This window comes from Octopus sinensis, linkage group LG15 (assembly GCF_006345805.1).
Source record: "Octopus sinensis linkage group LG15, ASM634580v1, whole genome shotgun sequence".
NCBI lineage: Eukaryota > Metazoa > Mollusca > Cephalopoda > Octopoda > Octopodidae > Octopus > Octopus sinensis.
This window is the reverse complement of record NC_043011.1, coordinates 34310759-34338258: the sequence shown is the minus strand read 5'-3', so window position 1 is coordinate 34338258 and position 27500 is coordinate 34310759. Positions and strand designations below refer to the sequence as shown.

At 38.8% G+C, this 27500-nt stretch overlaps 1 protein-coding gene across 5 annotated transcripts in view; it reads right to left on the bottom strand.

Annotated features, from left to right (window-relative positions):
* The window catches only part of LOC115219918 (integrin beta pat-3), a 217450-nt gene extending 190131 nt beyond the window's left edge, over positions 1 to 27319 (bottom strand). For 4 of the 5 annotated variants that reach the window (XM_029790225.2, XM_036509624.1, XM_036509627.1 and 1 more), the window contains exon 1: positions 26986 to 27318. The gene's annotated coding sequence lies outside the window, so the exon portion shown is untranslated. Of the gene's footprint in view, positions 1 to 26985 lie in introns of all 5 variants that reach the window. The other variant, XM_036509625.1, reaches the window with a different exon arrangement.
* Between the last annotated feature and the right edge of the window lie 181 nt (positions 27320 to 27500).

Genomic DNA, 27500 nt, shown 5'->3' with positions numbered 1-27500 from the left:
TTTAAGGCCTGGTACCGATTCTATCGGGCTGTTTTGCCGAACCGCCAATCGTAATATCGATCCACATGCACAAACACGTATGTATTTGTGTGTGTGTGTGTGTGTCTACGTTTTCTTGTACGCTTTGTACAACTCCGTTGGCGGTTCGGCAAAACACTTTTTTGTGGAGGCGCAATGGCCTAGTGGTTAGGGCAGCGGACTCGCGGTCATAGGATCGCGGTTTCGATTCCCAGACCGGGCGTTGTGAGTGTTTATTGAGCGAAAACACCTAAAAAGCTCCACAAGGCTCCGGCAGGGGATGGTGGTGATCCCTGCTGTACTCTTTCACCACAACTTTCTCTCACTCTTACTTCCTGTTTCTGTTGTACCTGTATTTCAAAGGGCCGGCCTTGTCACTCTCTGTATCACGCTGAATCACCCCGAGAACTACGTTAAGGGTACACGTGTCTGTGGAGTGCTCAGCCACTTACACGTTAATTTCACGAGCAGGCTGTTCCGTTGATTGGATCAACCGGAATCCCTCGTCGTCGTAACCGACGGAGTGCTTCCACAACTCCGTATAATCACACCTACGCATAACATGAATGTGTATGTGCAGATGCATTTGCGTGTGTGGTACTTGTATAAATACGTGTGTATATATGCGTGAGAGAGAGAGAGAGAGAGAGAGAGTGTATGTATAAGTGTGTGATGTTTTGTGGTTGCCCCATTACAAACAGTCTCCTCAGTAACTCTGAAGGAAACACTTCATGTCGAACGTAAAGTCAAACAAGTATAAAAATTCTGTACAGAATAAAAAAAAAATAATAAAAAATGAAAGGAAAAATAAGATGAAATGAAATGAAATAAAATAAAATAAAACAATGTTTATCCAGAAAAACAAAAAAAGAAGCAGAAAACCGTGGAGAGATAAAATGGTGGTGGAGATTGCGATAAGAAAATTTGTGTAGGAAAAGAAAGGCGCTGGGGGGAGACAGAGTGAGAGACAGACAGACAGAGAGACAGACAGACAGAGAGACAGACAGACAGACAGAGAGAGACAGAGAGACAGAGAGACAGACAGAGAGAGACAGACAGAGAGAGACAGACAGACAGAGAGCGAGAGACAGACAGACAGACAGTGAGCGATACAGAAAGAAATAATGAGACTGATATACAAATGTAAATATATATATATATATATATGTGTGTGTGTGTGTGTGTGTAACATATACACATGTAAATTTTATACATATATATACATGTATATCTTATATATAAAGAGAGAGAAAGAGACATCTGTCTACATGTATCTATGTACGTGTGTCTGTGTGTGTATATATATACTGAGACAAGTAACAGGATAGAGAGGAGATAAGAATACTGAAATTGCGAAACGTTGAAAGAGAAAGTGAGGGAGAGATATAAAGTTTTGAGAGAGGGAGAGAAAGAGAGGTGGGAGGGGTTTAAAGGAATCACACCAACTACAATAATCTATTCAGATATTTAACCTTCTTCAACTTGTTGACTTATTTTTACTTTATTCTTTATTTTGTTTATGAGCCTTTTTGTTCGAGTTGATATTTTTAGGGAAAAATTACGGAGTGGAGAGAATTTATGTGATGGGAGATGATGATGGTGGTGGTGGAGGTCTAAACTCAGAATGAATGAATTAATTAATCGTTGACTTATTGTTTTCCTTTATCTTTTAACTTGTTTCAGACACTGGACGACGATCATGCTGGGGCATTGCCACGAACGGACAAAGCCTGGTACTTATGCTTATCGGTCTCTTTTTCCCAACAGCAAAGTTACGAGGATGTAGACAAAACAACATCGGATGTCAAGCACGCGTAGAGGAGCAGAGACACATGCACAAACACACACATACGTCGGGCTGTCATAGAGTTTATCAAATCTATTCACAAGGCTTTGGTAGGAGACAGTTTGCCCATACTGCCACGCAGTGGGACTGAACCCGGAACCATGTGTTTGAGAAGCAAACTTCTTAACTTAAGAGTGAGGAAGAGAGAGAGAGAGAGAGAGAGAGAGAGAAGAGAGAGAGAGAGAGTGTGTGTGTGTGTGTGAACGAGAGAAATGAAATGGGAGGGCGAAAGGTAAATGGTGGGGGAAGATAGAAAAAGAAACAAACATCGTAAAATAATGAATTTAAGAATAACGCTGGAAAGAAGAGTCAATGAAGTAAAGAAAAGATTGGAGGAAGGAAGGACGGAAAAATAGAAGTTATTCTGTGACGAGATCCGCGACATATAGATGCTTGAAACAGAGTAAACTCTGCCAACGGCATCCAAGAAGCAGATATTAAATCGAGCTACGGTTTAACATTACTGAAAAGTTAAGTCTACCACCCATGGATTGAATCTAACATGTAAATGTATGCATGCATGAATGCTCTCGTTGGTTTCGACGTATGAGGATCAGACAGCCTACATTTTCTTTCTCAGTCATAACGCTTATATCGAATATGACATTTGAGTCCCGCCAACGAGTTGCGAAGCCAGCAGATGTTGCAAGTGTGAGGATTATGGGGGTCAGTGCACGTGGTATATTTGCAGCTGAGATCTTTACCTTTTGACCGACAGATTTTTAAAAATAATTTTTTGTAACTAAACACTTTCAAACTTCGTATACTGGTAGAATGTGTCACATAAAACATCTTTTACTCTTGGCGTTGTTGAGAAAATTCTGTATTTTGGAAGTTATTTTTTGTTAAAGTATTGCGGTAATTTCAACCAATCAATGACGTGTATTCAGCTGAATAAAATTACTGCTACTCTGTGTTGATAAAGAGCAATAACCCAGAAACCGGTCCACAAATGTCATCTGCCAACCTTACGGCAGAAGTGGTTACAGCGTTGCGTGCCCGACGGATAGCACTCTTTCGTGGGGTGTCTGCGGCCCTTGCGTCAGCAGCACGCACTCGACTGATTTCACCCTACTCTTGAGTAGTTGCAGCTCTAGCAGCGGCAGTTCTTTTCTACAGTCGGATCTTTACCATTTTGACCTACAGATTTAAAAAATATTTTTTTGTAACTAAACACTTTCAAACTTCGGACACTGGTAGAATGTGTCATATAAAATATCTTTTACTCTTAGCATTTTTGAGAAAAACTTATATTTACGAAGTTATTTCACGTCAAAGTTCTCGTATTTCGGTAATTTCAACCAATCAATGACGTGTATTCAGCTGAATAAAATTACTGCCGTTGTTTGTCAACAACAACTATCGGCGGTGTATTTTTCATTTGTCACTGTTATTTATGACATCGTTCGTGCGTTTGTACTGGTTTTAAGGTGTTAGGGTTGTCATAAATAACAGTAACAAACCAGTGTTCGAAGTTTGAAAGTGTTTAGTTACAAAAAATTATTTTTTAAATGGGTCAAAAGGTAAAGATCCCAACGGTCTACTGGACCTCTGGTCCTCAGTTTCCTTAGCCTGCCAACGCTGCTGTCTTGCCGTTGCAGAAGACTTTCTGTCAATGCGTTCTCTTTTTAGGTGGCATGCTTGTATTATTTGGAAACGGAAAATGGGTTTTAGTGTACCAAGTGATTATCGATTCTATTATAAGCTAGCAAAAGCCCCTTTATTCTGTTTTCCCACATAGCCTGCGCATAAAGTGAAATTGGTATGGAGCTTTCTGAAAGATACGTATAAGCTTTCGCTAGTGGTAGCAAAACTCTTATTTAAAGGTTGATTCTTTGGGACCAATCATATGTGATTGTTTAAAATGGCTAGCACCTCAATGCTAAAACATATTTGAAACAATGGACAACAGTCGAAATATCATAATGGATGGGCAAATAAGCATCCTTTAAGTGAAAAACGCATTGGTAGGTAAACAAAGGTATTAACAAATATAAGAGAGGGAAGAGAACATCACCTTTCAAGTAACTCAGAATAGGTAAAGGTAAGCTTGCCAAAGTTTAATGCAGCTTAGTCAATTTAATCTGTCAAAAATATTCTCTAATGCCAATATACGACGATATAGATTTAAAAAGTATAGAAGACCCCACATACAAAAAAATTGTGTACATGCAACAAATTTGGAAAATCTTTTACATTAACATAAACATTTATTTACATGAAAGAAAATTACAGGAGACATGTGTTGTGCTAAAAATAACAGCTAAATAAGATTTTGGGGATAAATCTTTGAAATTAACATAAACATTTATTTACATGAAAACAAAATAACAGCTTCCAAATCCTGTTTCCTGACTGGGTCACCGCGCAGGTGGCCAGTCGAAATAAATAGACAAAATCCTTTCACTTTTCTAAAAAGATTGAAAAAGTATGGAAGACCCTACATACAACAAACTATGTCGATTTACGTCCATTTAGGCGGGAGTTGTGGACAAAATGTTATAGCGCATGACCATCCTAGGGACATTACTATGTTTGTATAGTTTGGAGAAAATCGGTCGAGAATTGTGGAAATGTATGCATTAGTCATTATACATACACATACAGCCATTTATATATACCAGACATGGTGACCGGTAGTAAAGTCACAGGAGAAAAGACAGGGATCTTTTCGGTTTGAACGGCAGTTTTTAACATAATTTTTAGGTAACTAAAAAATTTTAAACTTCGTATACTGTTAGAATGTGTTTATAAAACTTCTTTTTCTCTTGGCTTTATTGAGAAAATTCTATAGTTTGAAAGATATTTGTTGTTTTTTTTTCTTCAATTTCTGCAATTTCAACCAATCACTGACCGTCTATTGAGGTAAAAAAAACATTCTGTGCCGTATGAATATGTCCCTCGTTTAAGAAACAGATTGGGTTTATTTACATTTCTGAAGAAAAAAAGATACCCTTCTCCCCACCCCTAACCCTAACTAACCTTAATTAACCCTAACCCTAAAACAGATTGAAATGCAATAGATCGATACTAGGGTCATAATTATGGGTGACAATTTCATATGACACTGCTATAAAAACTGCCGTTCAAACCGAAAAGATCTAAAGTCAGAATTAATTAGTGGGATCCGGACCCCGCTTCCCGGACAAAACCCTAGTAACTTTTTTTCATGTGACTTCTTTTACTGGATTCATATATATATATATATATATATATATATATATATATATATATATAAATAATGTGTGTATGTCTATGTATATATATATTGTACATCGTACACTCGTTATTAAACTTTTCATCTATGGCTTTTCATGTACATTTTATAAATAATCTCACCTTTCAAACGCCCAACTTGTGATCTCATTCTTTCAATTTAATTATTAATTATTTTCTGGATATACATTTCCCTAATTTTACACAAAGTTTTTTTTAATCTTGTCACATATTTTACAGTTAATTTAATAACTGATTAAGCGACCAAGGAGGCAATGAAGACGATAAAATTGGAAAAGAAAAACGAAAATGTCAGTAAATGACAATAACGTATAAAAAAAATAGACTGAGCGAGAAAGAGAGCGGCATAGAAGGTGGGAGTATGTAGGAGTAAGATTAACACAGAAGGCGGAAGTATGTGTGTGGGGGGAGGAGGATGTAAATGTGTAGGAGGTGGGAGTGTGGTTGCATGCGTAGGAGGAGTATATGTATGCGAGAGAAAGAAAAGTAAGGGAGGGAGAGAGAGAGAGAGAGAGAGAGAGAGAGCAGGATATACTAAACAAGTGCAGGCTTATATTCCTCCACAAGAAACTATTCCCTGTTCGACCGTATAATGTAAGAAAGAATCTTTCTAAAAGGAAATGGTCATTCTGTAAAAACAACAACCAACAATGCTCTGTATTATAGAGACACTGTTCTGGTTAAGATACTTGAAAACATAAATGAATATATAAGACACAAGTAATATTATATCGACTCATCGCCACCTTCCTATACACTCCTTCAACATATTTTTCATTTTAGTGAAACTGATTCCAGTTTTGGAGAAGCTCATCCGACGCAAGTGTTCAGGATGAGGTTCACTAAAATTTTTTCAATGAAATTTTCTATAAATACCTTTCAGAGTCTTTAGATTACCATTATATCAGAATTTAAGGATCTTTTCGGTTTGAACGGCAGTTTTTTAAAATAATTTCCTCGTAACTAAACACTTTTAAACTTCGTACACTAGTAGAATGTGTTTATAAAACATCTTTTTCTCTTGGCTTTATTGAGAAAATTCTATAGTTTGTAAGATATTTGTTGTTTTTTTCTTCAATTTCTGCAATTTCAACCAATCAATGGCGTCTATTGACGTGAAAACATGCTGTGCCGTATGAATATGTCCCTCGTTTAAGAAACAGATTGGGTTTATTTACATTTCTGAAGAAAAAAAAGATACCCTTTCCCCCACCCCTAACCCTAAAACAGATTGAAATGCAATAGATCGATACTAGGGTCATAATTATGGGTGACAATTTCATATGACACCGTTAGAAAAGACTGCCGTTCTTCCCTAAAAGATCCAAATTTAATATATATATTAAATATATTCTCTCTCATGAATATATGTATACGTACACATGTATATAACAAATGCACACATGCATATATATATATATATATAGGGTTGGCCAAATGTTACCCGACAGCAAATCAAAATTCCATAGATACTATCTGTAATTCTGTATTGACTCGAATGGGAAAATGTGTCGCTCAAGAAGGACTTCAGTTTGAACTATTTTCATGATGTTTCATATTTAGATGCTTTTATTAAATTCATTCAGTTGTTAAACATAAATCTCGGAATTGAATGGTTCTAATTTACTGTCAAGTGACTTTTGGTCAACCCTATATATATATATATTGATAAATAATCATTAAGCATTCGCTTCATGATCCCCCACCCTCATTTCAGTCCGGCTACCACCGATCCATTGCATAGACACGTATACAATTATGTTCCGTTTTTTTTCCCACACGTACAAAATCTGAACCTTGTCACTTGTGTATTATTTACCCCCTTACCTGTAAAAGTCACACAATTATTTTTTTTCCCTATTCCTCCTTCACTCCCTCACATCACGAACACACTAAACTTTGACACCTGTGTCCTCCGACCTCTAATTACTCACCCATGCCCTCACATTCACTATTCCCCTCCCATATTCATAGACTGAACTTTATGTTTACAATACAAAAAGCGAATTCGTAATCTTCATCACGCTACATGTTTTTCCCTCGTTACTTAGATTCCCATTTCGTATGTTTACACGTCTATTCTCACTCTCATCTTGTTAGTATTCGCAGTAACACTAAATCAGGTATAAGGAAACTTGTCCACCCCCCCCCCCCCACCGTCCCCAAAACGGGCCGCATGAGACATAGTTCAGCATATGGCAGGCTTGCAGTACTTTTAAAAGATTCAAGGTAAATTTTCGTTAGGCGCGTCATTCAGAAAGTCTCGCAGACCGCAGGTTGCCCGTGGCTAGTCAAAATGACCATTATCATTAGGTGTTATCAGAAGACTCAATATCAAGGATCCCCATTCGGGTCTTGTTCCTTGCATTCTGATACATTCATCGACGATCGACGGACGATGTAATCGAACCCCCTCCCCCGAAATTGCTGGCCTTGTGCTAAAATTTGAAACCATTCTTAGACATTCGCTATAACAACTTAGTCCAGTCCTTGATGTTATTAAAACAGTTTGTTGTAAGTCATCCAATCAAGCAGTTTATCCACCCACCCACCCGTCCGTCCCTCCATCCATCCATCTATCTATCTATCTATATGGCTATCTGGTAAGGCGACTTGTCTAGATCAATGCAACCCTTCCACGCCTGATATCTCGATCTTCCATAGCTGTCTTCATATTCTCAACTTCATATCCAGTATCTTTTACAAACTGATCGACGCATGTTCCTCTCGATCTGCCGATACCTGTATGTCCAGGCGTGGGTTTCGAGAGGAGATCACTGGATATTTCATACTTACTTCTCCAGCAGTACCCAGCATAACGTATTGATTACCTTCTAGTAATAGTCTCAGAGTATATTTTGCGCTCCAACCAGCGCTGGATTAACCAGTAAGCAAAATAAGTAAACTTGAAAACATCAGTCAAATTGTCAGCCCTAAAACGCCAGATCCCTTTTCTCATCAATTCATTCAAACTTTACTATATACCGTTCCGTATCTGCACCTGCTGACCCAGAGTTTCTCACAGAGCGAGGGCCCTAAGTCCCCACAGGGAGGAGGCTGTAAGAATTGAAAAAGTGGATGGAGGGCGACAGATTGCTTTGTTAATCGTTCTCTGATCTTTTACTTGTTCCAGTCATTGGATGGCGGCCGTGCTGGAGCACCACTTTAAAAGGTTTAGTCAAACAAATTGATCCCAGCACATATTTCAGTTTTTCAAGTCTGGTACTTATTCTACGAGCTTCATTTGCCGCACCGCTAAGTTACAGGGACGTAAGTAGAAGATAAAAGATAAAGACGTGTGCGCATTGAAGTTATTGGTGGAAGGTGGAGCTTAAACAGAAAGAAACCTACAACTTCAGAGTGCTTGCTTGCCTGATAAGGTTTGAACCTGGTGAGGAGAGAAAAGGTATATATAAAGGGACGGAGGGTGGCACGCAAAGAGTCTAGGGTAGGGTAGATTTGTTTGAATTTACTCTCTTCAGAATAAACTTATATAACACCACGAACACGGAGAGATATACACAGCTACATCTATTTAATTTCGTTTTGAAAAGTATGATAAAATAGCAAAAGCTTTGTGTGTGTGTTTGTGTGTGTATGTACACACACGCATCCACACGCACATATATATATGGTCGGTAGGTGTCATTTTCAAACGCGACTTTCTTTTTGCTTTCCTATGTTGTTATTCGCTCTTACTTAAATAAAACTGTCACAATTTCAAGGATCTGTATGACATTACGATAAGAACATGCGCAGGATTTAAATTCTTTTTTCTCTTTTATTCTGTCTGCCTGTCTGTCACACATTCTCTCTCTCTCTCTCTCTCTCTCTCTCTCTTTCTCTCTCTCTCTCTTTCTCTCTCTTCTGGTTATCTTCCTTCTATTATGTTTCACTTTATATAGTCATGAAGTGGGAGAGAGAGCTTTGTTAGATGCGTGCTCTATCTAACAAGGAGCTTCGAGTGTGTGTGTGTGTATGTATACGATAAACCGAGGGGCTTTCGAGAAAGTACTGAAGAAAGTTAGAGTAACTAATAACGTATATATATATATATATATAATATATATATATATATATATATAATATATATATATATATATATATATATTATATAATGTAAATTGGACGTGGGCAATCGTTGTATTCTTTCTTGTTTTGAGGTTCACAGCCAAATGGCTGGGGGGATTCGCGTGAAAAATGGCACAAATGTGGAGACGGGTGCATAGATTGGAATGCGTTTTGTATTTTTTTCTAGCCCCCATAGTTACCGAGAAAATCGATTAAAACTGTTTCTAATGGAATTCCCCCTGTTTGTTCCGCCATTAAAACAACCAGTTGCTCACACAGCCGGCATATACCATTTCGCTAGCAACAAGGGGAGTACAGGATGACAGTCAGCCAAAGCCATACATACATACATACATACATAACCTCTCTTTCCTTTTCTCTGTTAGTCATTCACACATTCACTCACTACAAAAAGTGATTAAAAAAAATTCAGTTAACTCTCTCTCAGTCATACATAGATACATACATCTATGTATACATACATACATAACAACCTGCGTGCGTCTGTGTGTGTCACTGAAGCCATTCATACTTACATATATGCATAACGTCTCTCTCTCTCGCTTTTTCTGTCAGTCACTCACACATTTACTCACTACAAAAAGTGAAAAAAAAATTTCAGTTATCTCTCTCTTTCTCTCTCTCTCTCTCTCTCTCACACACACACACACACATACACACACACCAGCAACATAACTCTCTCTGACTCATCACACACACTAACAAAAGCAATTCACATACACACCACACAGTCTGTCCCGCACAATCCCATGGTCCGTCATGACCGAAGGGCTTTTTTTTAAATCTCGCCTTCTTAATTCCAGTTGGTCTAATTTACCACTTGATAATTATGATATGCCCTCAAGAGGCGGAGATAAATTCAATAAATCAAGAATTCATGTAGTATAGTAGTTGAAATACCTGTGTTTGTCTATACTGTTCAAATACATATCACTGAGTTATTTCTCTTAGCTCAGCGTCGTTTAAATTTTGTAAATGGCAGCTATAAAGAAAAAAGGCTTGCAGCAGGAAGGACGTATATGAAAACTCACTGAGAACAGAAAATAGATGTAATTCGAAGGGTTTCAAGGTTTCCTGGGAACAGAAAAAGGAACGACGTATATGAAAACTCACTGAGAACAGAAAATAGATGTAATTCGAAGGGTTTCAAGGTTTCCTGGGAACAGAAAAAGGAACGACGTATATGAAAACTCACTGAGAACAGAAAATAGATGTAATTCGAAGGGTTTCAAGGTTTCTGGGAACAGAAAAAGGAACGACGTATATGAAAACTCACTGAGAACAGAAAATAGATGTAATTCGAAGGGTTTCAAGGTTTCCTGGGAACAGAAAAAGGAACGACGTATATGAAAACTCACTGAGAACAGAAAATAGATGTAATTCGAAGGGTTTCAAGGTTTCCTGGAACAGAAAAAGGAACGACGTATATGAAAACTCACTGAGAACAGAAAATAGATGTAATTCGAAGGGTTTCAAGGTTTCCTGGGAACAGAAAAAGGAACGACGTATATGAAAACTCACTGAGAACAGAAAATAGATGTAATTCGAAGGGTTTCAAGGTTTCCTGGGAACAGAAAAAGGAACGACGTATATGAAAACTCACTGAGAACAGAAAATAGATGTAATTCGAAGGGTTTCAAGGTTTCCTGGGAACAGAAAAAGGAACGACGTATATGAAAACTCACTGAGAACAGAAAATAGATGTAATTCGAAGGGTTTCAAGGTTTCCTGGGAACAGAAAAAGGAACGACGTATATGAAAACTCACTGAGAACAGAAAATAGATGTAATTCGAAGGGTTTCAAGGTTTCCTGGGAACAGAAAAAGGAACGACGATATGAAAAACTCACTGAGAACAGAAAATAGATGTAATTCGAAGGGTTTCAAGGTTTCCTGGGAACAGAAAAAGGAACGACGTATATGAAAACTCACTGAGAACAGAAAATAGATGTAATTCGAAGGGTTTCAAGGTTTCCTGGGAACAGAAAAAGGAACGACGTATATGAACTCACTGAGAACAGAAAATAGATGTAATTCGAAGGGTTTCAAGGTTTCCTGGGAACAGAAAAAGGAACGACGTATATGAAAACTCACTGAGAACAGAAAATAGATGTAATTCGAAGGTTTCAAGGTTTCCTGGGAACAGAAAAAGGAACGACGTATATGAAAACTCACTGAGAACAGAAAATAGATGTAATTCGAAGGGTTTCAAGGTTTCCTGGGAACAGAAAAAGGAACGACGTATATGAAAACTCACTGAGAACAGAAAATAGATGTAATTCGAAGGGTTTCTAGGTTTCCTGGGAACAGAAACAGGGTTTGTAAGTTAATGTAACTTGGGAGAATAATTCCAGAGGAACCAACGTGGTGTTTAAACTTGTTTGACAACATGTAGGGTATAATTTGTGGGAATGAACGGGAAGAATGTTCTCTAGAATGGCTGTGGGCATAGAATATGTAAGTTATTGATATCGCTGTTGTTGCTGTGGGTTTTTGTTGTTGCTACTAGTTTTTCTGTGAAGATGAAAAGGTGGGAGAAATTTCGTAAATTATGTTAGCATAATTAAAAAATAAAAAAGTGTGGGGGAGAGAAACAAAGACTTAAACGAAAGGCTTGAGAGAGGGAAGAGAGGGAAAGACCGAAAGAAAAAAGAGACGAATACAGAAAGAGGTAGGGACAAGCAGACAGGGATAGGGAAAATGAATGTGTGTGTGTGTGTGAAAGAGAGTGGGGAGGACAGAGGGAAAGGCAGCAATGAAGAATAAGACCAGAGGAATATAGAGTAATAAAGAAACACATTAACACACATATGAACATTTTTTATACAATATATAATAGTAAAAAAAAGAATGATACAAATATAGAACAATCGTGTGTTTAATACATGTCTGTCTGAATGAGAAGTTGTTCTCCTAACAGGACTACACAAGGACGTGATAAAGAAGATCGTTTTGCAACCGCATGGTTTCGGGTTCAGCCCCGAGCAGAGCGGAACAATACCTTGGGAGTGAATTTGGTAGACGGAAACTGTGTGGAATATCGTTGAACATATATGAGTGCGTATGTGTGAGCAAGTGTCATTGTATTTGACATCCAAGCCATTGACAACCGGTGTTGCTTTGTTTACGTCCCCATTACTTAGAGATTCGGCAAAGAGATCGATGAAATAAGAAGTGCCAGACTTTAAAAATAATAAGCACTGGGGTAGATTTGTTCGACTAAAATTCTACAAGGCGATGCTCCAGCATAGTCACAGTCCAATGGCTAAAACAGGTGAAAGGTAAAAGTGAGTATCCATCACTGAGGATGATTAAATAAGATCGAAACCACGTGATATGGTGGTCTCCGAGCTAGGATAATAGGGAGTTCTCTCCCCGCTTGCAGTATATATCGAGTGCGAAGCGCGCTGAATAACCAGCTATAGGAGGCGTCCTCCTGGAGTTAAAATAGCAGTATCATCTGTTCTTATAGAACACCCACGTTTAGGTGGCGATAAACATTAACTCTGGGTATATGTCTGTATATCTGTTTACATATATAGGGAAAGGAAGAAAATGAGAAAGAGGGAGATGACTGACAAGATGGAGGTAGAAACTGTTCGGAGACTCTTGCTTCAAGGAAACTAAAAGTAACAGTCAATGCGACAATGTTTCGTTATAAGAATATGACGTCAGTCATGAGTAACTTTGGGTACGAGTGTGTGTTTGACTGTACAGCTTCGTCAAGCAGATGAAACACAATGTCACACACTCATTCATGACATCATAGACTTTGACCGAAAGATTTGCCATGGCGATCCTTCGATATTGGTACACAGAGTGTCGGTATGGAGATGCGATATCGTTCACTCTCTTTTTCAGCCTAGGATCTTTATCGATGTCACGAGGGAAGTTTGAGCGGGTAAATGATTGTCACTATCTTTATTGTTAGTTATATTTTTCAATTATATTTTTTAACCAAATGAAATGGGATCATATAATCAATTCCGTTGTTGTTATTACTATTATCGTAAAAGCCTTTTAATGGTAAACTGGACGCTAAGATACCAAAAAATGTCATTTTGAACAATTAAAATTTCAATGTTGCCGTTCAGAAAAGAAATCATTAGCTTAATTAAATTCTGGAAAAAGAAAGTAAAATTGTAGGGAAGGAGAATTCCGAAATTTTAATAAATTTATATTCAATATGGAATGCGGTATGGGATGGGATGGGCTGAATACATACATACATACATACATACATACATACATACATACATAGCGGTTCGGCCCATAAATTAGCAGTTCGGCATAAGGCAGCATTCGCCCGACAAAAATTCTTCAAGGCGGTGTCCCAGCATGGCCGCAGTCTAAGGACTTAAATAAAAGAATAAATGAATACATATTCACACATGCATCACATACTGCATTACATACTTTACACACACACATACATACACAATCGGTCTGATCAATAAGTATCCGGACTGTTGTCATAGTAACCAAGCTAAAGTACGCAAAATGTATGAAGCAGCTTAGCACAGATTGACCTTGAACTCTGTCGTGCATGCGCACTAAGTTCGAACGTTCTACCTCAATTCCGTTCTTTACAGCAGTGCTTGGAAGGAAGGTGTGTAGCGTGTGATTGTCGTATTGACTATGAAAGAGAAAGTTGTCATGGCGATACCTGCTCAGAGACCTACGCAAAGTTGCACAAAGTGCACGGAGAAGAGTGTTTGAGCCGCAGACAAGTGTATGAGTAGTTCAGACATTTCCAAGATGGTCGAAAAAAATCTCGATATTGATAAACGTTCTCGGAGACTCGCAACCAATAGAACTGAGAAAAACATTGCAGATGTACGAGCTGCTGTGAGGGGAAATCCTCGAATCACCATCTGTGAGCTATCAGATTAGTTACGGTTTAGTTCAGTATATTATCACTGAAGATTTGGGTATGAAACGCGTCTGCCAAGTTTGTGCCAAAACTGCTTTCAGCTGACCAAAAAGACACTCGGGTTTCAGTTGCACAAGATCTCTTTGATTGTGCCGAGGACGATGAAAACTGTTTGAAAATTTTGCGTAGGCCTCTGAGCAGGTATCGCCAAGCTTTTGAAAAAAATTGATGCAGGAGTGGGTGTATGATAAGTAGCTTGCTTACGAATCACATGGTTCCAGGTTCAGTCCCACTGCGTGGCACCTTGGGCAAGTGTCTTCTACTATAGCCTCGGGCCGATCAAAGCCCTGTGTGTGGATTTGGTAGACGGAAACTGAAAGAAGCCCGTCTTATATATATATATATGTATGTATGTATGTATGTGTGTGTGTGTGTGTGTGTGTGTGTGTGTGTGTGTGTGTGTGTGTGTATGTTTCTGTGTCTGTGTTTGTCCCCACAACATCGCTTGACAACCGATGCTGGTGTGTTTACATCTCTGTAACTTAGCGGTTCGGCAAAAGAGACCGATAGAATAAGTACTAGGCTTACAAAGAATAAGTCCTGGAGTCGATTAGCTCGACTAAAAAGCGGTGCTCCAGCATGGCTACAGTCAAATGACTGAAACAAGTAAAAGAATAGATTCTCTGCTCAACTTTCTCTGTTATGGTCAATGCGACAATCACACGCTACACACCTTCCTTCCAAGTACTGCTGTAAACAGTGGAAGTGAACTAGAATGCTAAAACTTAGTGCGCATGACAGAAGAGTTTCAAGTCAATCCGTCCCAAGCAGCTTCACTCTACATACTTCAGCTTCGTTACTATGGCAACAGTCCGGATACTTATTGATCAGACCACGTACAAACATACACACGTTTATATGTATATTTACCTAAATGGAGGTCAGCGATTGGTTAAAATTGCCGAAATGCTTGAAATTAAAGACGAAATATCTTACAACCTATAGAATTTTCTCAATAAAGCCAAGAGAAAATGATGTTTTATAAACACATTCTACCAAGTATACGAAGTTTAAAACTTATAAGTTACCTAGAAATTATGTTACAAAGTGCCGTTCAAAAGGAAAAGATCCTAAACCCAATCTGTTTCTTAAACGAGGGAGATATTCATACGGCACAGAATGTTTTCACCTCAATAGACGTCATTGATTGGTTGAAATTGCAGAAATTGAAGAAAAAACAAGCACAAATATCTTACAAATATGTATATGAGTATATATTTGCAACCACATTATACACATATACAAGCATAAATAAACAAAGGTACATGCGTGGACAGGAAAGGGAGAATTAAAAAGTCTATCAAAAGGAGGACGGGGGACAAATAGTATCATACGTAAATACACACGTACGTACCTACCTACATACATACCTACATACCTACATACATACATACATGCATGCATGCAACAGACGAACAGACCGATAACTGCGTGGGAAACGAAGCTACCGAAGAAAGATTCTCATAACTTCTATACAAAAGGATAATTCACATCTCCCCATTTCTCGAATGAGATTTTCAGGGCCTCGAGATAAAAAAAGGGTGAGGTTCAGGGCAACCCATTGGAGTGGAAATATTCCAAAGTTTCTTCCCACTTATACAAATAACACCTGTTTTATAACATACAGATTTTCGGGGAATTAATGCACAGATAAAAACTAAGTATTTTGTATTGATTCAAGTGTAAAACGTCAACACGCATGCGCGCGTAATGTGGTGACGGTTCAACAACTAGAGAAGCAGTTGATCAGCTAAGGTAGTAAAGATAATGTTATAATAAAGAATACAAATCTTGGTAAACCTTCGCGAGATAAGCTATTAGGATCTTTTCGGTTTGAACGGCAGTTTTTTCTAGCGGTGTCATATGAAATTGTCACCCATAATTATAACCCTAGTATCGATCTATTGCATTTCAATCTGTTTTAGGGTTAGGGGTGGGGGGAACGGTATCTCTTTTTTTTTTTCTTCAGAAATGTAAATAAACCCAGGATCTTTTCCTTTTGAACGGCACTTTTCAACACAATTTCTAGTTAACTAAACACTTTTAAACTTCGTATACTGGTAGGATGTGTTTATAAAACATCATTTTTTCTTGGCTTTATTGAAAAAATTCTATATGTTGTAACATATTTCGTCTTTAATTTCGAGCATTTCGGAAATTTTAACCAATCGCTGACCTCCATTTAGGTAAATAACATTCTGTGTATAATGGATATATCCCTCCTTTAAGAAACAGATTGGGTTTATTTACATTTGTGAAGAAAAAAAAGATACCCTTCCCCAACCCCTAACCCTAACTAACCCTAACTCTAACCCTAAATCTAAAATAGATAGATTGAAATGCAATAGATCGATACTAGGGTTATAATTATGGGTGACAATTTCATTTGACACCGCTACGGAAAATGGGATTTTTTTCTAGCGGTGTCAAATGAAAATGTCACCCATAATTATGGCCCTAGCATCGATCTATTTGCATTTCAATCTATTTTAGATTTAGGGTTAGAATTAGGGTTAGTTAGGATTAAGGTTAGGGGTTGTATGTATGTATGTATGTATGTATGTATGTATGTATGTGTGTATGTGTGTATGTGTGTGTGTGTATTTATGTATGTATGTATGATGTATGTGTGTATGTATGTATTTATGTATGCATTTGCATGAATGCATATATATGTATGTATGTGTACATATACATATGTCTGTGTGTATATATGTATGTATGTGTATATGTATACACACACATACACTACACCCATACATGTCAAATTCAACATATTCGAATGCACTCGGACGTGAGAAAAACCTTTCGCTGTGGATATGGTCCCGGAAGAGAGTTATCCTCTTAGACACGTGCAAAAACAGTTTTCGTCTACAATGGTATGATTTTTTAATTTTTATTTTGCATAACAAATTCCTATATAATCGGAATCTACACCCGCTGAAAAATATTGGGTAGAAAGAAAATTTTATTTAAAAATATGCATTTTTTCTGAAAGTTACGAGAAAGCAAAATCGGCGCGTGGGTAGGGCAGGCGGTGGGGTGGGATGACAATTGTGTAGGTCGGTATACTTTCATTATTTAGTTTCTTAGTTTGGATTTAAAACAAATATTATGAGCTCCGTGGACAGTGAGTTCATTATATATCACTATTATTTCGTCGTACAGAAAGCTAGCCATTGAAAGTTGCTGGCAAAGAAATAAAAGCTTTCGCATGTTATCGTTTACTTCAACGATTTGTATTGTGTGTATTCGTCAGACTAGTTTCCAGTTTTCATTGTGCATTATTCTTTTGTTGAGTTTACGGCTGTAATATAAAAACACCGCCATGCTCACATATCATCTTTTAGTGAACCTGTAAACGTAAGCCATGATTTTTCTTCGGCCTCATTCCTTCAAACAACTGACGTAATAGGAAAATCTATATATATAAAACTGTAGTTGTGTGAGTGTCTGTCCCCTTCGATTTAGATTCCTAACTACTCCCACATTTTGCGGTGCAGTTTAACTAAATTCGGGTATCTTATAGTCGTGATTCATATCGAGCCCGTCTGAGTATTAGCGCGCGTCTACGATGAGTCTACGATGAGTCTACGATGAGTCTACGGTTTAAAAAATAATTTAACATAATTTTTTATTCCATTTTAATGCATAATTTTTCGTGTGTCTGTGGCGGCGGAGTTGGCGTCCATGGTCACACCTGCACCTGTGTTGCTTCTCCCCCTTCTTCCCTCCTCGTGAAGCTGTGGGGAAGGGAGTGTAAGGAAATCAACGTCGTAAAGCGTGGTCAAGGAGACCAGCGTTCTTTTAGAACAACGACTTCATGGCTTGAAGACACCAAAACAGAAATGGCTAAGAAAGCCCGAATTAGCATCTATAAGGGAAGTAACTCTCTAAAAATGCTTATATAGTTATTTCCCTTACAAACCCGAGCAACGCCGGGCGATACTGATAGTTTAGTGTATAATTCTTTTCTACTCAAGGCACAAAGCCTGAAATTTTGGGGAGTGGGGAGGGCAGTCGAATAGATCGACCCCAGTACGCAACTGGTACTTAATTTATCGATCCCGACAGGATGAAAAGCAAAGTCGACCTCGGCGGAATTTGAACTCAGAACGTAATGACAGACGAAATACTACTAAGCATTTCGCCCGGTGTGCTAACGTTTCTTATTTCTTTACTGCCCACAAGGGGCTACACACAGAGGGGACAAACAAGGACAGACATAGGTATTAAGTCGATTACATCGACCCCAATGCGTAACTGGTACTTAATTTATCGACCCCGAAAGGATGAAAGGCAAAGTCGACCTCGGCGGAATTTGAACTCAGAACGTAACGGCAGACGAAATACCGCTAAGCATTTCGCTCGACGTGCTAACGTATCTGCCAGCTCGCCGTCTGCGTATAATTCACGATCTTGGAAAGTCAACTTATGTCCAAGAACAACAATCCCATGGACGAAAACAACGGCATTACTTGGTCGGCCCCGGGATATATTGTAGATGATTGCTCAATATGCCGTACACAGGAGAGGGGGGGGGTCGAAACCGAAACCGAAACCACGTGGCAGCGAAGCGAACTTCGTAACCGCACGGCTATACCTGCACCTTAGTAAAACACGCACAAAACTACATTTATTTTTCTGACAGAACAGCTTTCCTCTCCGTAGCTCAACGACGCTGGGGGACGACCAGAAATTGAAAAACCCGCTGATTTTCTTTTTTTTTTTCATCAAAGTATCCAGCTGTTAGATCAGTGGTTTTCTCAAAAATTTTGTTTTTATAGTTTTTTCGAGGATTCGCTGTCCCCTATAAACCAACATGGAAAAAAAATGACACATATTCGTGTACTGGAAATTCTGGACTATGAACCGCACTGCCCATAGACCCGCAACCCTCGAAAGCCACAATTTGATCCAAGCAATGCCTCATTGGTATACAATAAATGTAAATGAAAATATGGGGAATCAGTTGATCAATTAGTTACAAAACTAATTAGAAACGAAAAATACCGACATGCTAGAAAGACCAATGAAATTCCATTCGAATCACACCCTATCTACCATCTTTTAAAAGAAGGGACACTTCGGATATTGTTTATCTGTGAACCGGAGAAAGAAAAAAGAAAAAGTATGGTGTAATCAGGCATGGGTGTAACTAGGGAAGTTGCTTTGTAACCACGTGGTTTTGAGTTCAGTCCCATTGCGCAGCAGTTTGGGCAAAGGTTAGCCTGGCGATGACAAATGCTTTCTAAATTTGTTAGACTGAAACTGTGTGGAAGCCCATCAATGTATGTGTGAGCGCGCGCGCGTTTCTGTATGTTTGTGTTTGTCCACCACTACTGCTTGGACAACCGGCGTTGGTTTTTACATCCCAGTAACAGCTGTTCGGCTGAACAAATTGATAGAATAAATAACAGACTTCAGAATAAGTACTGGCTTCTAGATGTTTGACAGACTCCTCCATTTCCCCCCAAATGTTTATTTTTGAAATTTTTTTTTTTTTTTTGCCAAAAATCCCCGTTTTCGGATACGGAGGTTCCGGAAAATTGCCAAAATTCGGTAACCCCCCCCCAACTTCTTCAATTTTGACTGTTTTCCCCAACACTAATCCTAAAACCTTAACCCTAACCCTAAAACCGTAACCCTATCCCTCTAACCCTAAAACCTTAATCCTAACCTTAAAACCCTAACCCTAAAACCCTAACCATAAGTACAGAAATGTTTGAAATTTTTGTCCGAATCATAATATCCGTATTTAGAAAAAAAAATTCTTAAAAAGAATATTTACAAAAACTTTTGAAAATTTTTTTTTTTTTTTGCCAAAAATCCCCGTTTTCGGATACGGAGGTTCCGGAAAATTGCCAAAATTCGGTAACCCCTCCCCCAACTTCTTCAATTTTGACTGTTTTCCCCAACACTAATCCTAAAACCTTAACCCTAACCCTAAAACCGTAACCCTATCCCTCTAACCCTAAAACCTTAATCCTAACCTTAAAACCCTAACCCTAAAACCCTAACCATAAGTACAGAAATGTTTGAAATTTTTGTCCGAATCATAATATCCGTATTTAGAAAAAAAAATTCTTAAAAAGAATATTTACAAAAACTTTTGAAAATTTTTTTCAGAATCAATTTTTTTTTCAAATGGCGGTGCCCCAGCATGCCCACAGCTAGTGAGCTCAAACTAAATAAAATAATAAAATAAAATAATAATAATAATCATAATCTCCGTATTTTTGGAAAAAGTGAAAAATGAAGGAAATGGGGGGGGGGTGTTAATTTAGAAATGTCGGTTTTCGCCAATTTTTTTGCAGATTCGTATTCCCCGTAGCCTAAAAGTGGGGTTTGTGTCAAAAAAAAAATTCTTTTTAGGGTTATTTTGGGGGTGGGGGTGGAAGTCTTGCCCAGACCCCTTCCACACGGTGCACCACCATGACCACAGTCCAATGACTGAAATAAATAAATTTACAAAAGAAAAAGAAAACAAAAAAAACCACTGCTTGAATGCTTTTGATCAACGTGTATGTGGACATTCGGACAACTGCTACTATAGCGCCCTATAGATAGAAAGCATAACTACAGTTTAAGGCCTCCTCTGTCGCCCGAAATTTTGAAGTTAGCGATGATGATGACATTTTAAAAACAAGAAAATCATATACATAGCCGTAGGTGTGGATGTGTGGTAAGACGTTTGCTTCTTAACCACATGGTTCCGGGTTCAAGTCACACTGTAGACACCTTATAGAAGATACGTGTCTTCTACAATTTCGGGCCGACCAAAGACTTGTGCGCTGAAATTTAAGAAAGTCCGCCGCGCGCGCGAGCGTTTGGTTGGTTGGTTGGTAGGTAGGTAGGTGTGTGTGTGAGCGCGCATTTGTGTTTCAGTTAGTTCCCAACCCCACACGCCTGACAGCCGTGCTGGTTTGTTTACGTCGCCAGTAAACTAACAGTTCGGCAAATAGAGACCGATAGATAAGTACCAGGCCTTAAAAAAAAAAAGTTCTGGGGTAGAATTGTTCGACTAATAAACTCTAGCATGGTCGTAATCCAGTGACTTAAACAAGGAAAAGATATAAGGTGGTCATAATTTACAGCTTGGAAAAGATATCCTTGCACAATTTTAGATACACACATGCGCCCGCTTCACGCACGCGCGCATACACACGCACACACGTTCACAGAAAGCATTATTAATTATTAAACACAGTTACGCGAAAGCAAAGTCAGAATTCGAAGCAGTTACACGCACACGCGCGCGCACATTTGCATACATCCCATACAAACACGCATCTGCATACACGCACACACACACACTAGAATTTGCATATACACTATACATACACATTCGCATTCACAATTGCATGTATACAGCACACATACACATTTTCATACACCACACACGCACATGTGGAGGCACATGGCCTAGTAGTTAGAGCAGCGGACTCGCGGTCCAGGGATCGCGTGTTCGAATCTCAGACCGGGCGATGTGTGTGTGTGTGTGTGTGTATGAGCGAAACACCTAAGCTTCACGCGGCTACGGCTGAAGGTAATGGCGAAACTTCTGCTGACTCTTTCGCCACAACTTTCTCTCACTCTTTCCTCCTGCATCTTGCAGCTCACCTGCGATGGACCGGCGTCCCGTCCAGGTGGGGAACCTATACGCCGAGGAAACCGGGAAACCGGCCACTATGAGCCAGGCGTGACTCGAGAAGGAACAACGCGCACATACTATACACACATTCGCATACACACGATACACACACACACACACACAAATACATACATTCACACACACAAACAGACATGCACCGTCAGAAAATAGCCACAACATCAAACACTTAATTAGCTCCCCAACACAGACAACTAACAATAAACTACAAAGGAAGATCAGCTGTCGCCTTTCTGACTTAACTAAGTCCATCTTGTCTGCTACCGTTGAGACAACCTCTACGTACGTGCAGAAATAGACTTAACTGTGTCTGAACTGAGTGCAACATGTACATAATGTCTACACTGTAATATGTCATACGATTCGTAACAACGTATCTGAGTGTGCAGTGTTATTCTCGCTCAAGCGTAACGCATAGTATTATAACGGGGTTGGGGAAACATGCTGGGTGCTTTGTTGCGTAACATCAGGTCAGGTTAGTTTTGAGTGAGGAGAAAAGCAACCGTCTTGTGCGGACTTTGGAAGCACCAACAAGTTGAAATTTCTCCGTTTTGACGGGGATTTTTCGGATTTCCTTTTCACAGTGCCCTTTGAAATGCTCTGGACTATCTTCATAGCGAAAAAGAAAAAAAATTGCGAAAAAATGATGTTTGGTTTTTTACTTCCCCCATCCACCCAGTCTTCTCCTCTCCGGAACGATTTTGATCAATTTTATGGCGATAATTTGGGAGTGGGGGCACTACGCGCTTAAAAACTACAGAAGCCTCTTCGGTAAAAAAAAAAAAAATTACGTTTTTTTTTACTACCGAAAAAATTTGCCAAAAAAATCATCGTAGGCGCAGGAGTGGCTGTGTGGTAAGTAGCTTGCTTACTAACCACATGGTTCCGGGTTCAGTCCCACTGCGTGGCATCTTGGGCAAGTGTCTTCTACTATAGCCTCGGGCCGACCAATGCCTTGTGAGTGGATTTGGTAGAAGGAAACTGAAAGAAGCCCGTCGTATATATGTATATATGGCAACACATCGCCATATGGCAACGTTTCGGTTGTCGTAGCACAAGTTTTCCGTCGACATGCGAAACATCGCCGTATATATATATGTATTTGTGTGTATGTTTGTGTGTCTGTGTTTGTCCCCCTAGCATTGCTTGACAACCGATTCTGGTGTGTTTACGTCCCCGTCACTTAGCGGTTCGGCAAAAGAGACCGATAGAATAAGTACTGGGCTTACAAAGAATAAGTCCCGGGGTCGATTTGCTCGACTAAAGGCGGTGCTGCAGCATGGCCGCAGTCAAATGACTGAAACAAGTAAAAGAGTAAAAGAGAGAGTACGTAGTGCCTACAAAGTCGACTGAAATCGGTTCGGCGAAGGGAATAGGGGGGGGGGAGGATTAAAAACAACAGCCAAATGTCCCTTGAATTATGCACCTTTTCGTCGGGAAATATTTACTTTTATCTTTTAACCGAAACAATTATCGTATGTACTAGTGCCCACAAAATCGACCAAAATTGGTCCGGAGAGGGGAAAATGGGGTGAGAGTAGGAAACATTTTTCTCAATTTATTATTATTTTTTTTTTTTTTTTTTTTTTGCTAAAAGCGCACTGTGAAAAAAATCTGAAAAATCCCCGTCAAAACGGTGGAAATTCCAACTTATTGGTGCTTCCTTAATCAAACGTCAACCCTAGTTTGAATCGTTATATATAGTCTCTCAAGCGTGCGAATACACATTCATATGCATTCAATAAAACTGAAAAACAAAATCGAAAGGAAACTGTTCACTGTGATTTTAAATACAACAAAATTCGGTTAATTACTACTTTAATACCGGCCACCAAAACAAAAAAAAAGTGTAACAAGTGTAAAAAAACCAGTTAAACAGATGTGGAAAACAAAAATTTGCGCCATCGAATCAGGGTGTGAGGAGAGGAATTTCGGAAAATTCACAGGATCTGATTTTTCCCTCATAACTTTTAGGGAAATGGATATCCTTTGATGAAACTTTATATGAATACCTTTCAGACGGTATAGATTACAATTATAAAGAGCATGCAATACAGCTCTTCTTACCCCCAACGGTGGAGATGTGCTAAAAACAACAACTAAACCGCCCTTAACTTTTTTCCATAGTGAAACCATATTTTAACACCGTATTTATGAATTTGTTTCTCTCACCATGATACATGGGATTTTTTTTTTTTACCTTTTTCTATTACTCAAACGAAAAATAAATTCATCTAAATTTTTTTTTAACTTTTTTCAGTTGCACTCAAGCAAAAAAATAATTTATGAATTTCTTTCTCTTCGAAAGCTCTCTCCACACCCCTTCGGAAAAATTTCCCCCACAAATTTCTTCATAATCGTAATCTACGCCGTTTGAAAGGTATTGATATAAAATTTCATTAAAAGATATCCATTTTCCTGAAGGTTATGAGGGGAAAAAATCGGATCTTATGAATTTTCCGTAAGTCCTCTCCCCACTACTCGGTTTATTAGCGCAAATTTGGTAAATGGGTACACTTATCAAAATTTACCAATTTTCGTTTTCGTGGTTTTTTTTTGTTTTGATGGCCGGGTGTTAAAGTAGTAATTAACCAAAAATTCTTCACGATGAAGTATTGTGTGTGTATGTGTGTGTGTGTGTGTGTGTGTGTGAGAGAGAGAGAGAGAGAGTATTGGTGCAGGTGTGGCTGTATGGTGAGAAGTTTATTTCCTAACCACATGGTTCCGGGTTCAGTCCCACTGTGTGGCACCCTGGGCAAGTGTCTTCTACTAGCCTCGGACTGACCAAATCCTTGAGTGGATTTGGTGGACGAAAACTGAAGAAGCCCATCGTGTTTGTGTTGTGTGTCAGTGTGAATGTATGTATATATTTATATCTATATCTACGAGGGGATGTTGAAAGGTTCTTGACTTTGGGTAAAAGAAAATACAGGAGGATAATTTAATTATGGTTTAGTTCAACATATTTCCTTCACAGATTCACACACTTATTGCAGTGGTCCTTCAGTTTTTCTAAGTCCTGAAAAGAACTCGGGAGGTTGGGCCTCCAGCTAGGCGTTTTGCGACATCCTTAAAGCCAGGAACTTTTCAACACTCTCATATAAAATGTGTGTGTGTGTGTGTGCCAAAGTAAAATGTTTCGATCATTCTATTTTCCAATACTTCTACTTCAGCAGAAAACACTCAGACAAGGTGAAAGAACAACAACAGGTTGCATTAGGCTGGCGCTTTATATGGAGAAAATCTTAAAGCTTCGAACTCACGCTCTTCTAAAGAAAAGATAGATGAGAGAGAAAAAAGTCTAAGTCAGTCGGTCAAGGCATAGCTAGCTAGCTAGCTACCTCGATCGATCAATAGATAGACAGACACACACCGACTACCTGTTGATTAAATATCTACTTGAGATTATGAAAATTGTAACGCTAATTATAAGCACCCATCTCAGGCGGGAACGAACATCAGTCCCTTCGATGTGATACGCGCGCGCGCGCGCGCGCGCGCGCGCGTGTGTGTGTGTGTGTGTGTGTGTGTGTTGTGTGTGTGTGTGTGAGAGAGAGAGAGAGAGAGAGAGAGAGAGTATTGGTGCAGGTGTGGCTGTATGGTGAGAAGTTTATTTCCTAACCACATGGTTCCGGGTTCAGTCCCACTGTGTGGCACCTGGGCAAGTGTCTTCTACTAGCCTCGGACTGACCAAATCCTTGAGTGGATTTGGTGGACGAAAACTGAAGAAGCCCATCGTGTTTGTGTTGTGTGTCAGTGTGAATGTATGTATATATTTATATCTATATCTACGAGGGGATGTTGAAAGGTTCTTGACTTTGGGTAAAAGAAAATACAGGAGGATAATTTAATTATGGTTTAGTTCAACATATTCCTTCACAGATTCACACACTTATTGCAGTGGTCCTTCAGTTTTTCTAAGTCCTGAAAAGAACTCGGGAGGTTGGGCCTCCAGCTAGGCGTTTTGCGACATCCTTAAAGCCAGGAACTTTTCAACACTCTCATATAAAATGTGTGTGTGTGTGTGTGCCAAAGTAAAATGTTTCGATCATTCTATTTTCCAATACTTCTACTTCAGCAGAAAACACTCAGACAAGGTGAAAGAACAACAACAGGTTGCATTAGGCTGGCGCTTTATATGGAGAAAATCTTAAAGCTTCGAACTCACGCTCTTCTAAAGAAAAGATAGATGAGAGAGAAAAAAGTCTAAGTCAGTCGGTCAAGGCATAGCTAGCTAGCTAGCTACCTCGATCGATCAATAGATAGACAGACACACACCGACTACCTGTTGATTAAATATCTACTTGAGATTATGAAAATTGTAACGCTAATTATAAGCACCCATCTCAGGCGGGAACGAACATCAGTCCCTTCGATGTGATACGTGCGTGCGCGCGCGCGCGCGCGTGTGTGTGTGTGTATGTATACAAATGGATCTCCGTCGATTCCGATGAAGTTCTTGCTCAATCAGCAGAACTGCTAATACATTGAATTCGTGTATGATTGCTTGATACGTGCGTGCGCGCGCGCGTGTGTGTGTGTATGTATACAAATGGATCTCCGTCGATTCCGATGAAGTTCTTGCTCAATCAGCAGAACTGCTAATACATTGAATTCGTGTATGATTGTTTGTGTATTCCACCGACATATAATACCTCCCGACGTAATCTTTAAACAGGATCGATAATAATGCCTTGAAGTAGGGGTACAATACGCCCGGCTACTTGCGTTGAAACCGGTACTGTGATGTAAAAGGAACATGTACCCAAAATGACAAGAGGCGGAATTGCTCTCGATATCTCTTAAAGGCGAAGCGAACTTCTTAAACTATTGGATCATGCTACGTCTATAATATACAAGTACACAAATACACATTCTGATCATACGCATACACAGGTACATAGACACGTTAAAGGCAGCTCGTAAGCTTGGCCGCAGAGCAAGTCCACGTCTTGTACTATTACTATACACACACACACACATGTATGCATGGATAGACTGGAAAAAGAGCAGAAACACAAGGAAATGGTGTACACTCACGCGCATGCATGTACGTGCGTGTGTACGTATGTATGTATGTATATATATATATATATATATACATATATAGTGGAAAAAGAGATGGGATGTTAAGTCGAGCAGAAACAGAGAAAAGGTAAGAGGTTATGTGCACTTAATATCAACTTACCTGACCACTAACAGGTGAACGAAGGTAAGTTTTTAGCCAAAAAAAAGTTTATTCTGTGTCAAACGAATGTAAACAACAACGTGTCTCGTTTTTCCTTCTTAGTTACTCCGAATGTATTCAATATTTTGTACTCCTCTTGCGTTTAATATTTTGTACTCCTGTTGCCTTTAATATTTTGTACTCCTGATACAACTAACAAGGTGAAATTATAATTTTCCAGGTAAATCCTTTGTATGTAAGAAACATATGTATGTATAAATATACACAGTGACAATATATGTGTATTTTTGTTCAAATTTATATATATGCGTGTATATTTATAAAAATATATTCATATATATATATGATGTGCAAATGGATGTATATGTGTATATTTATATAAATTTATTCGCATATATATATGTATATGTAAGTATATATATATATTCTCTTCTGTATTAAATAGGTATTATATTATACATATGTATCTTCTATATTTATTTCAAGATACTGTTGCCTGTCTGTTTTATTAAACT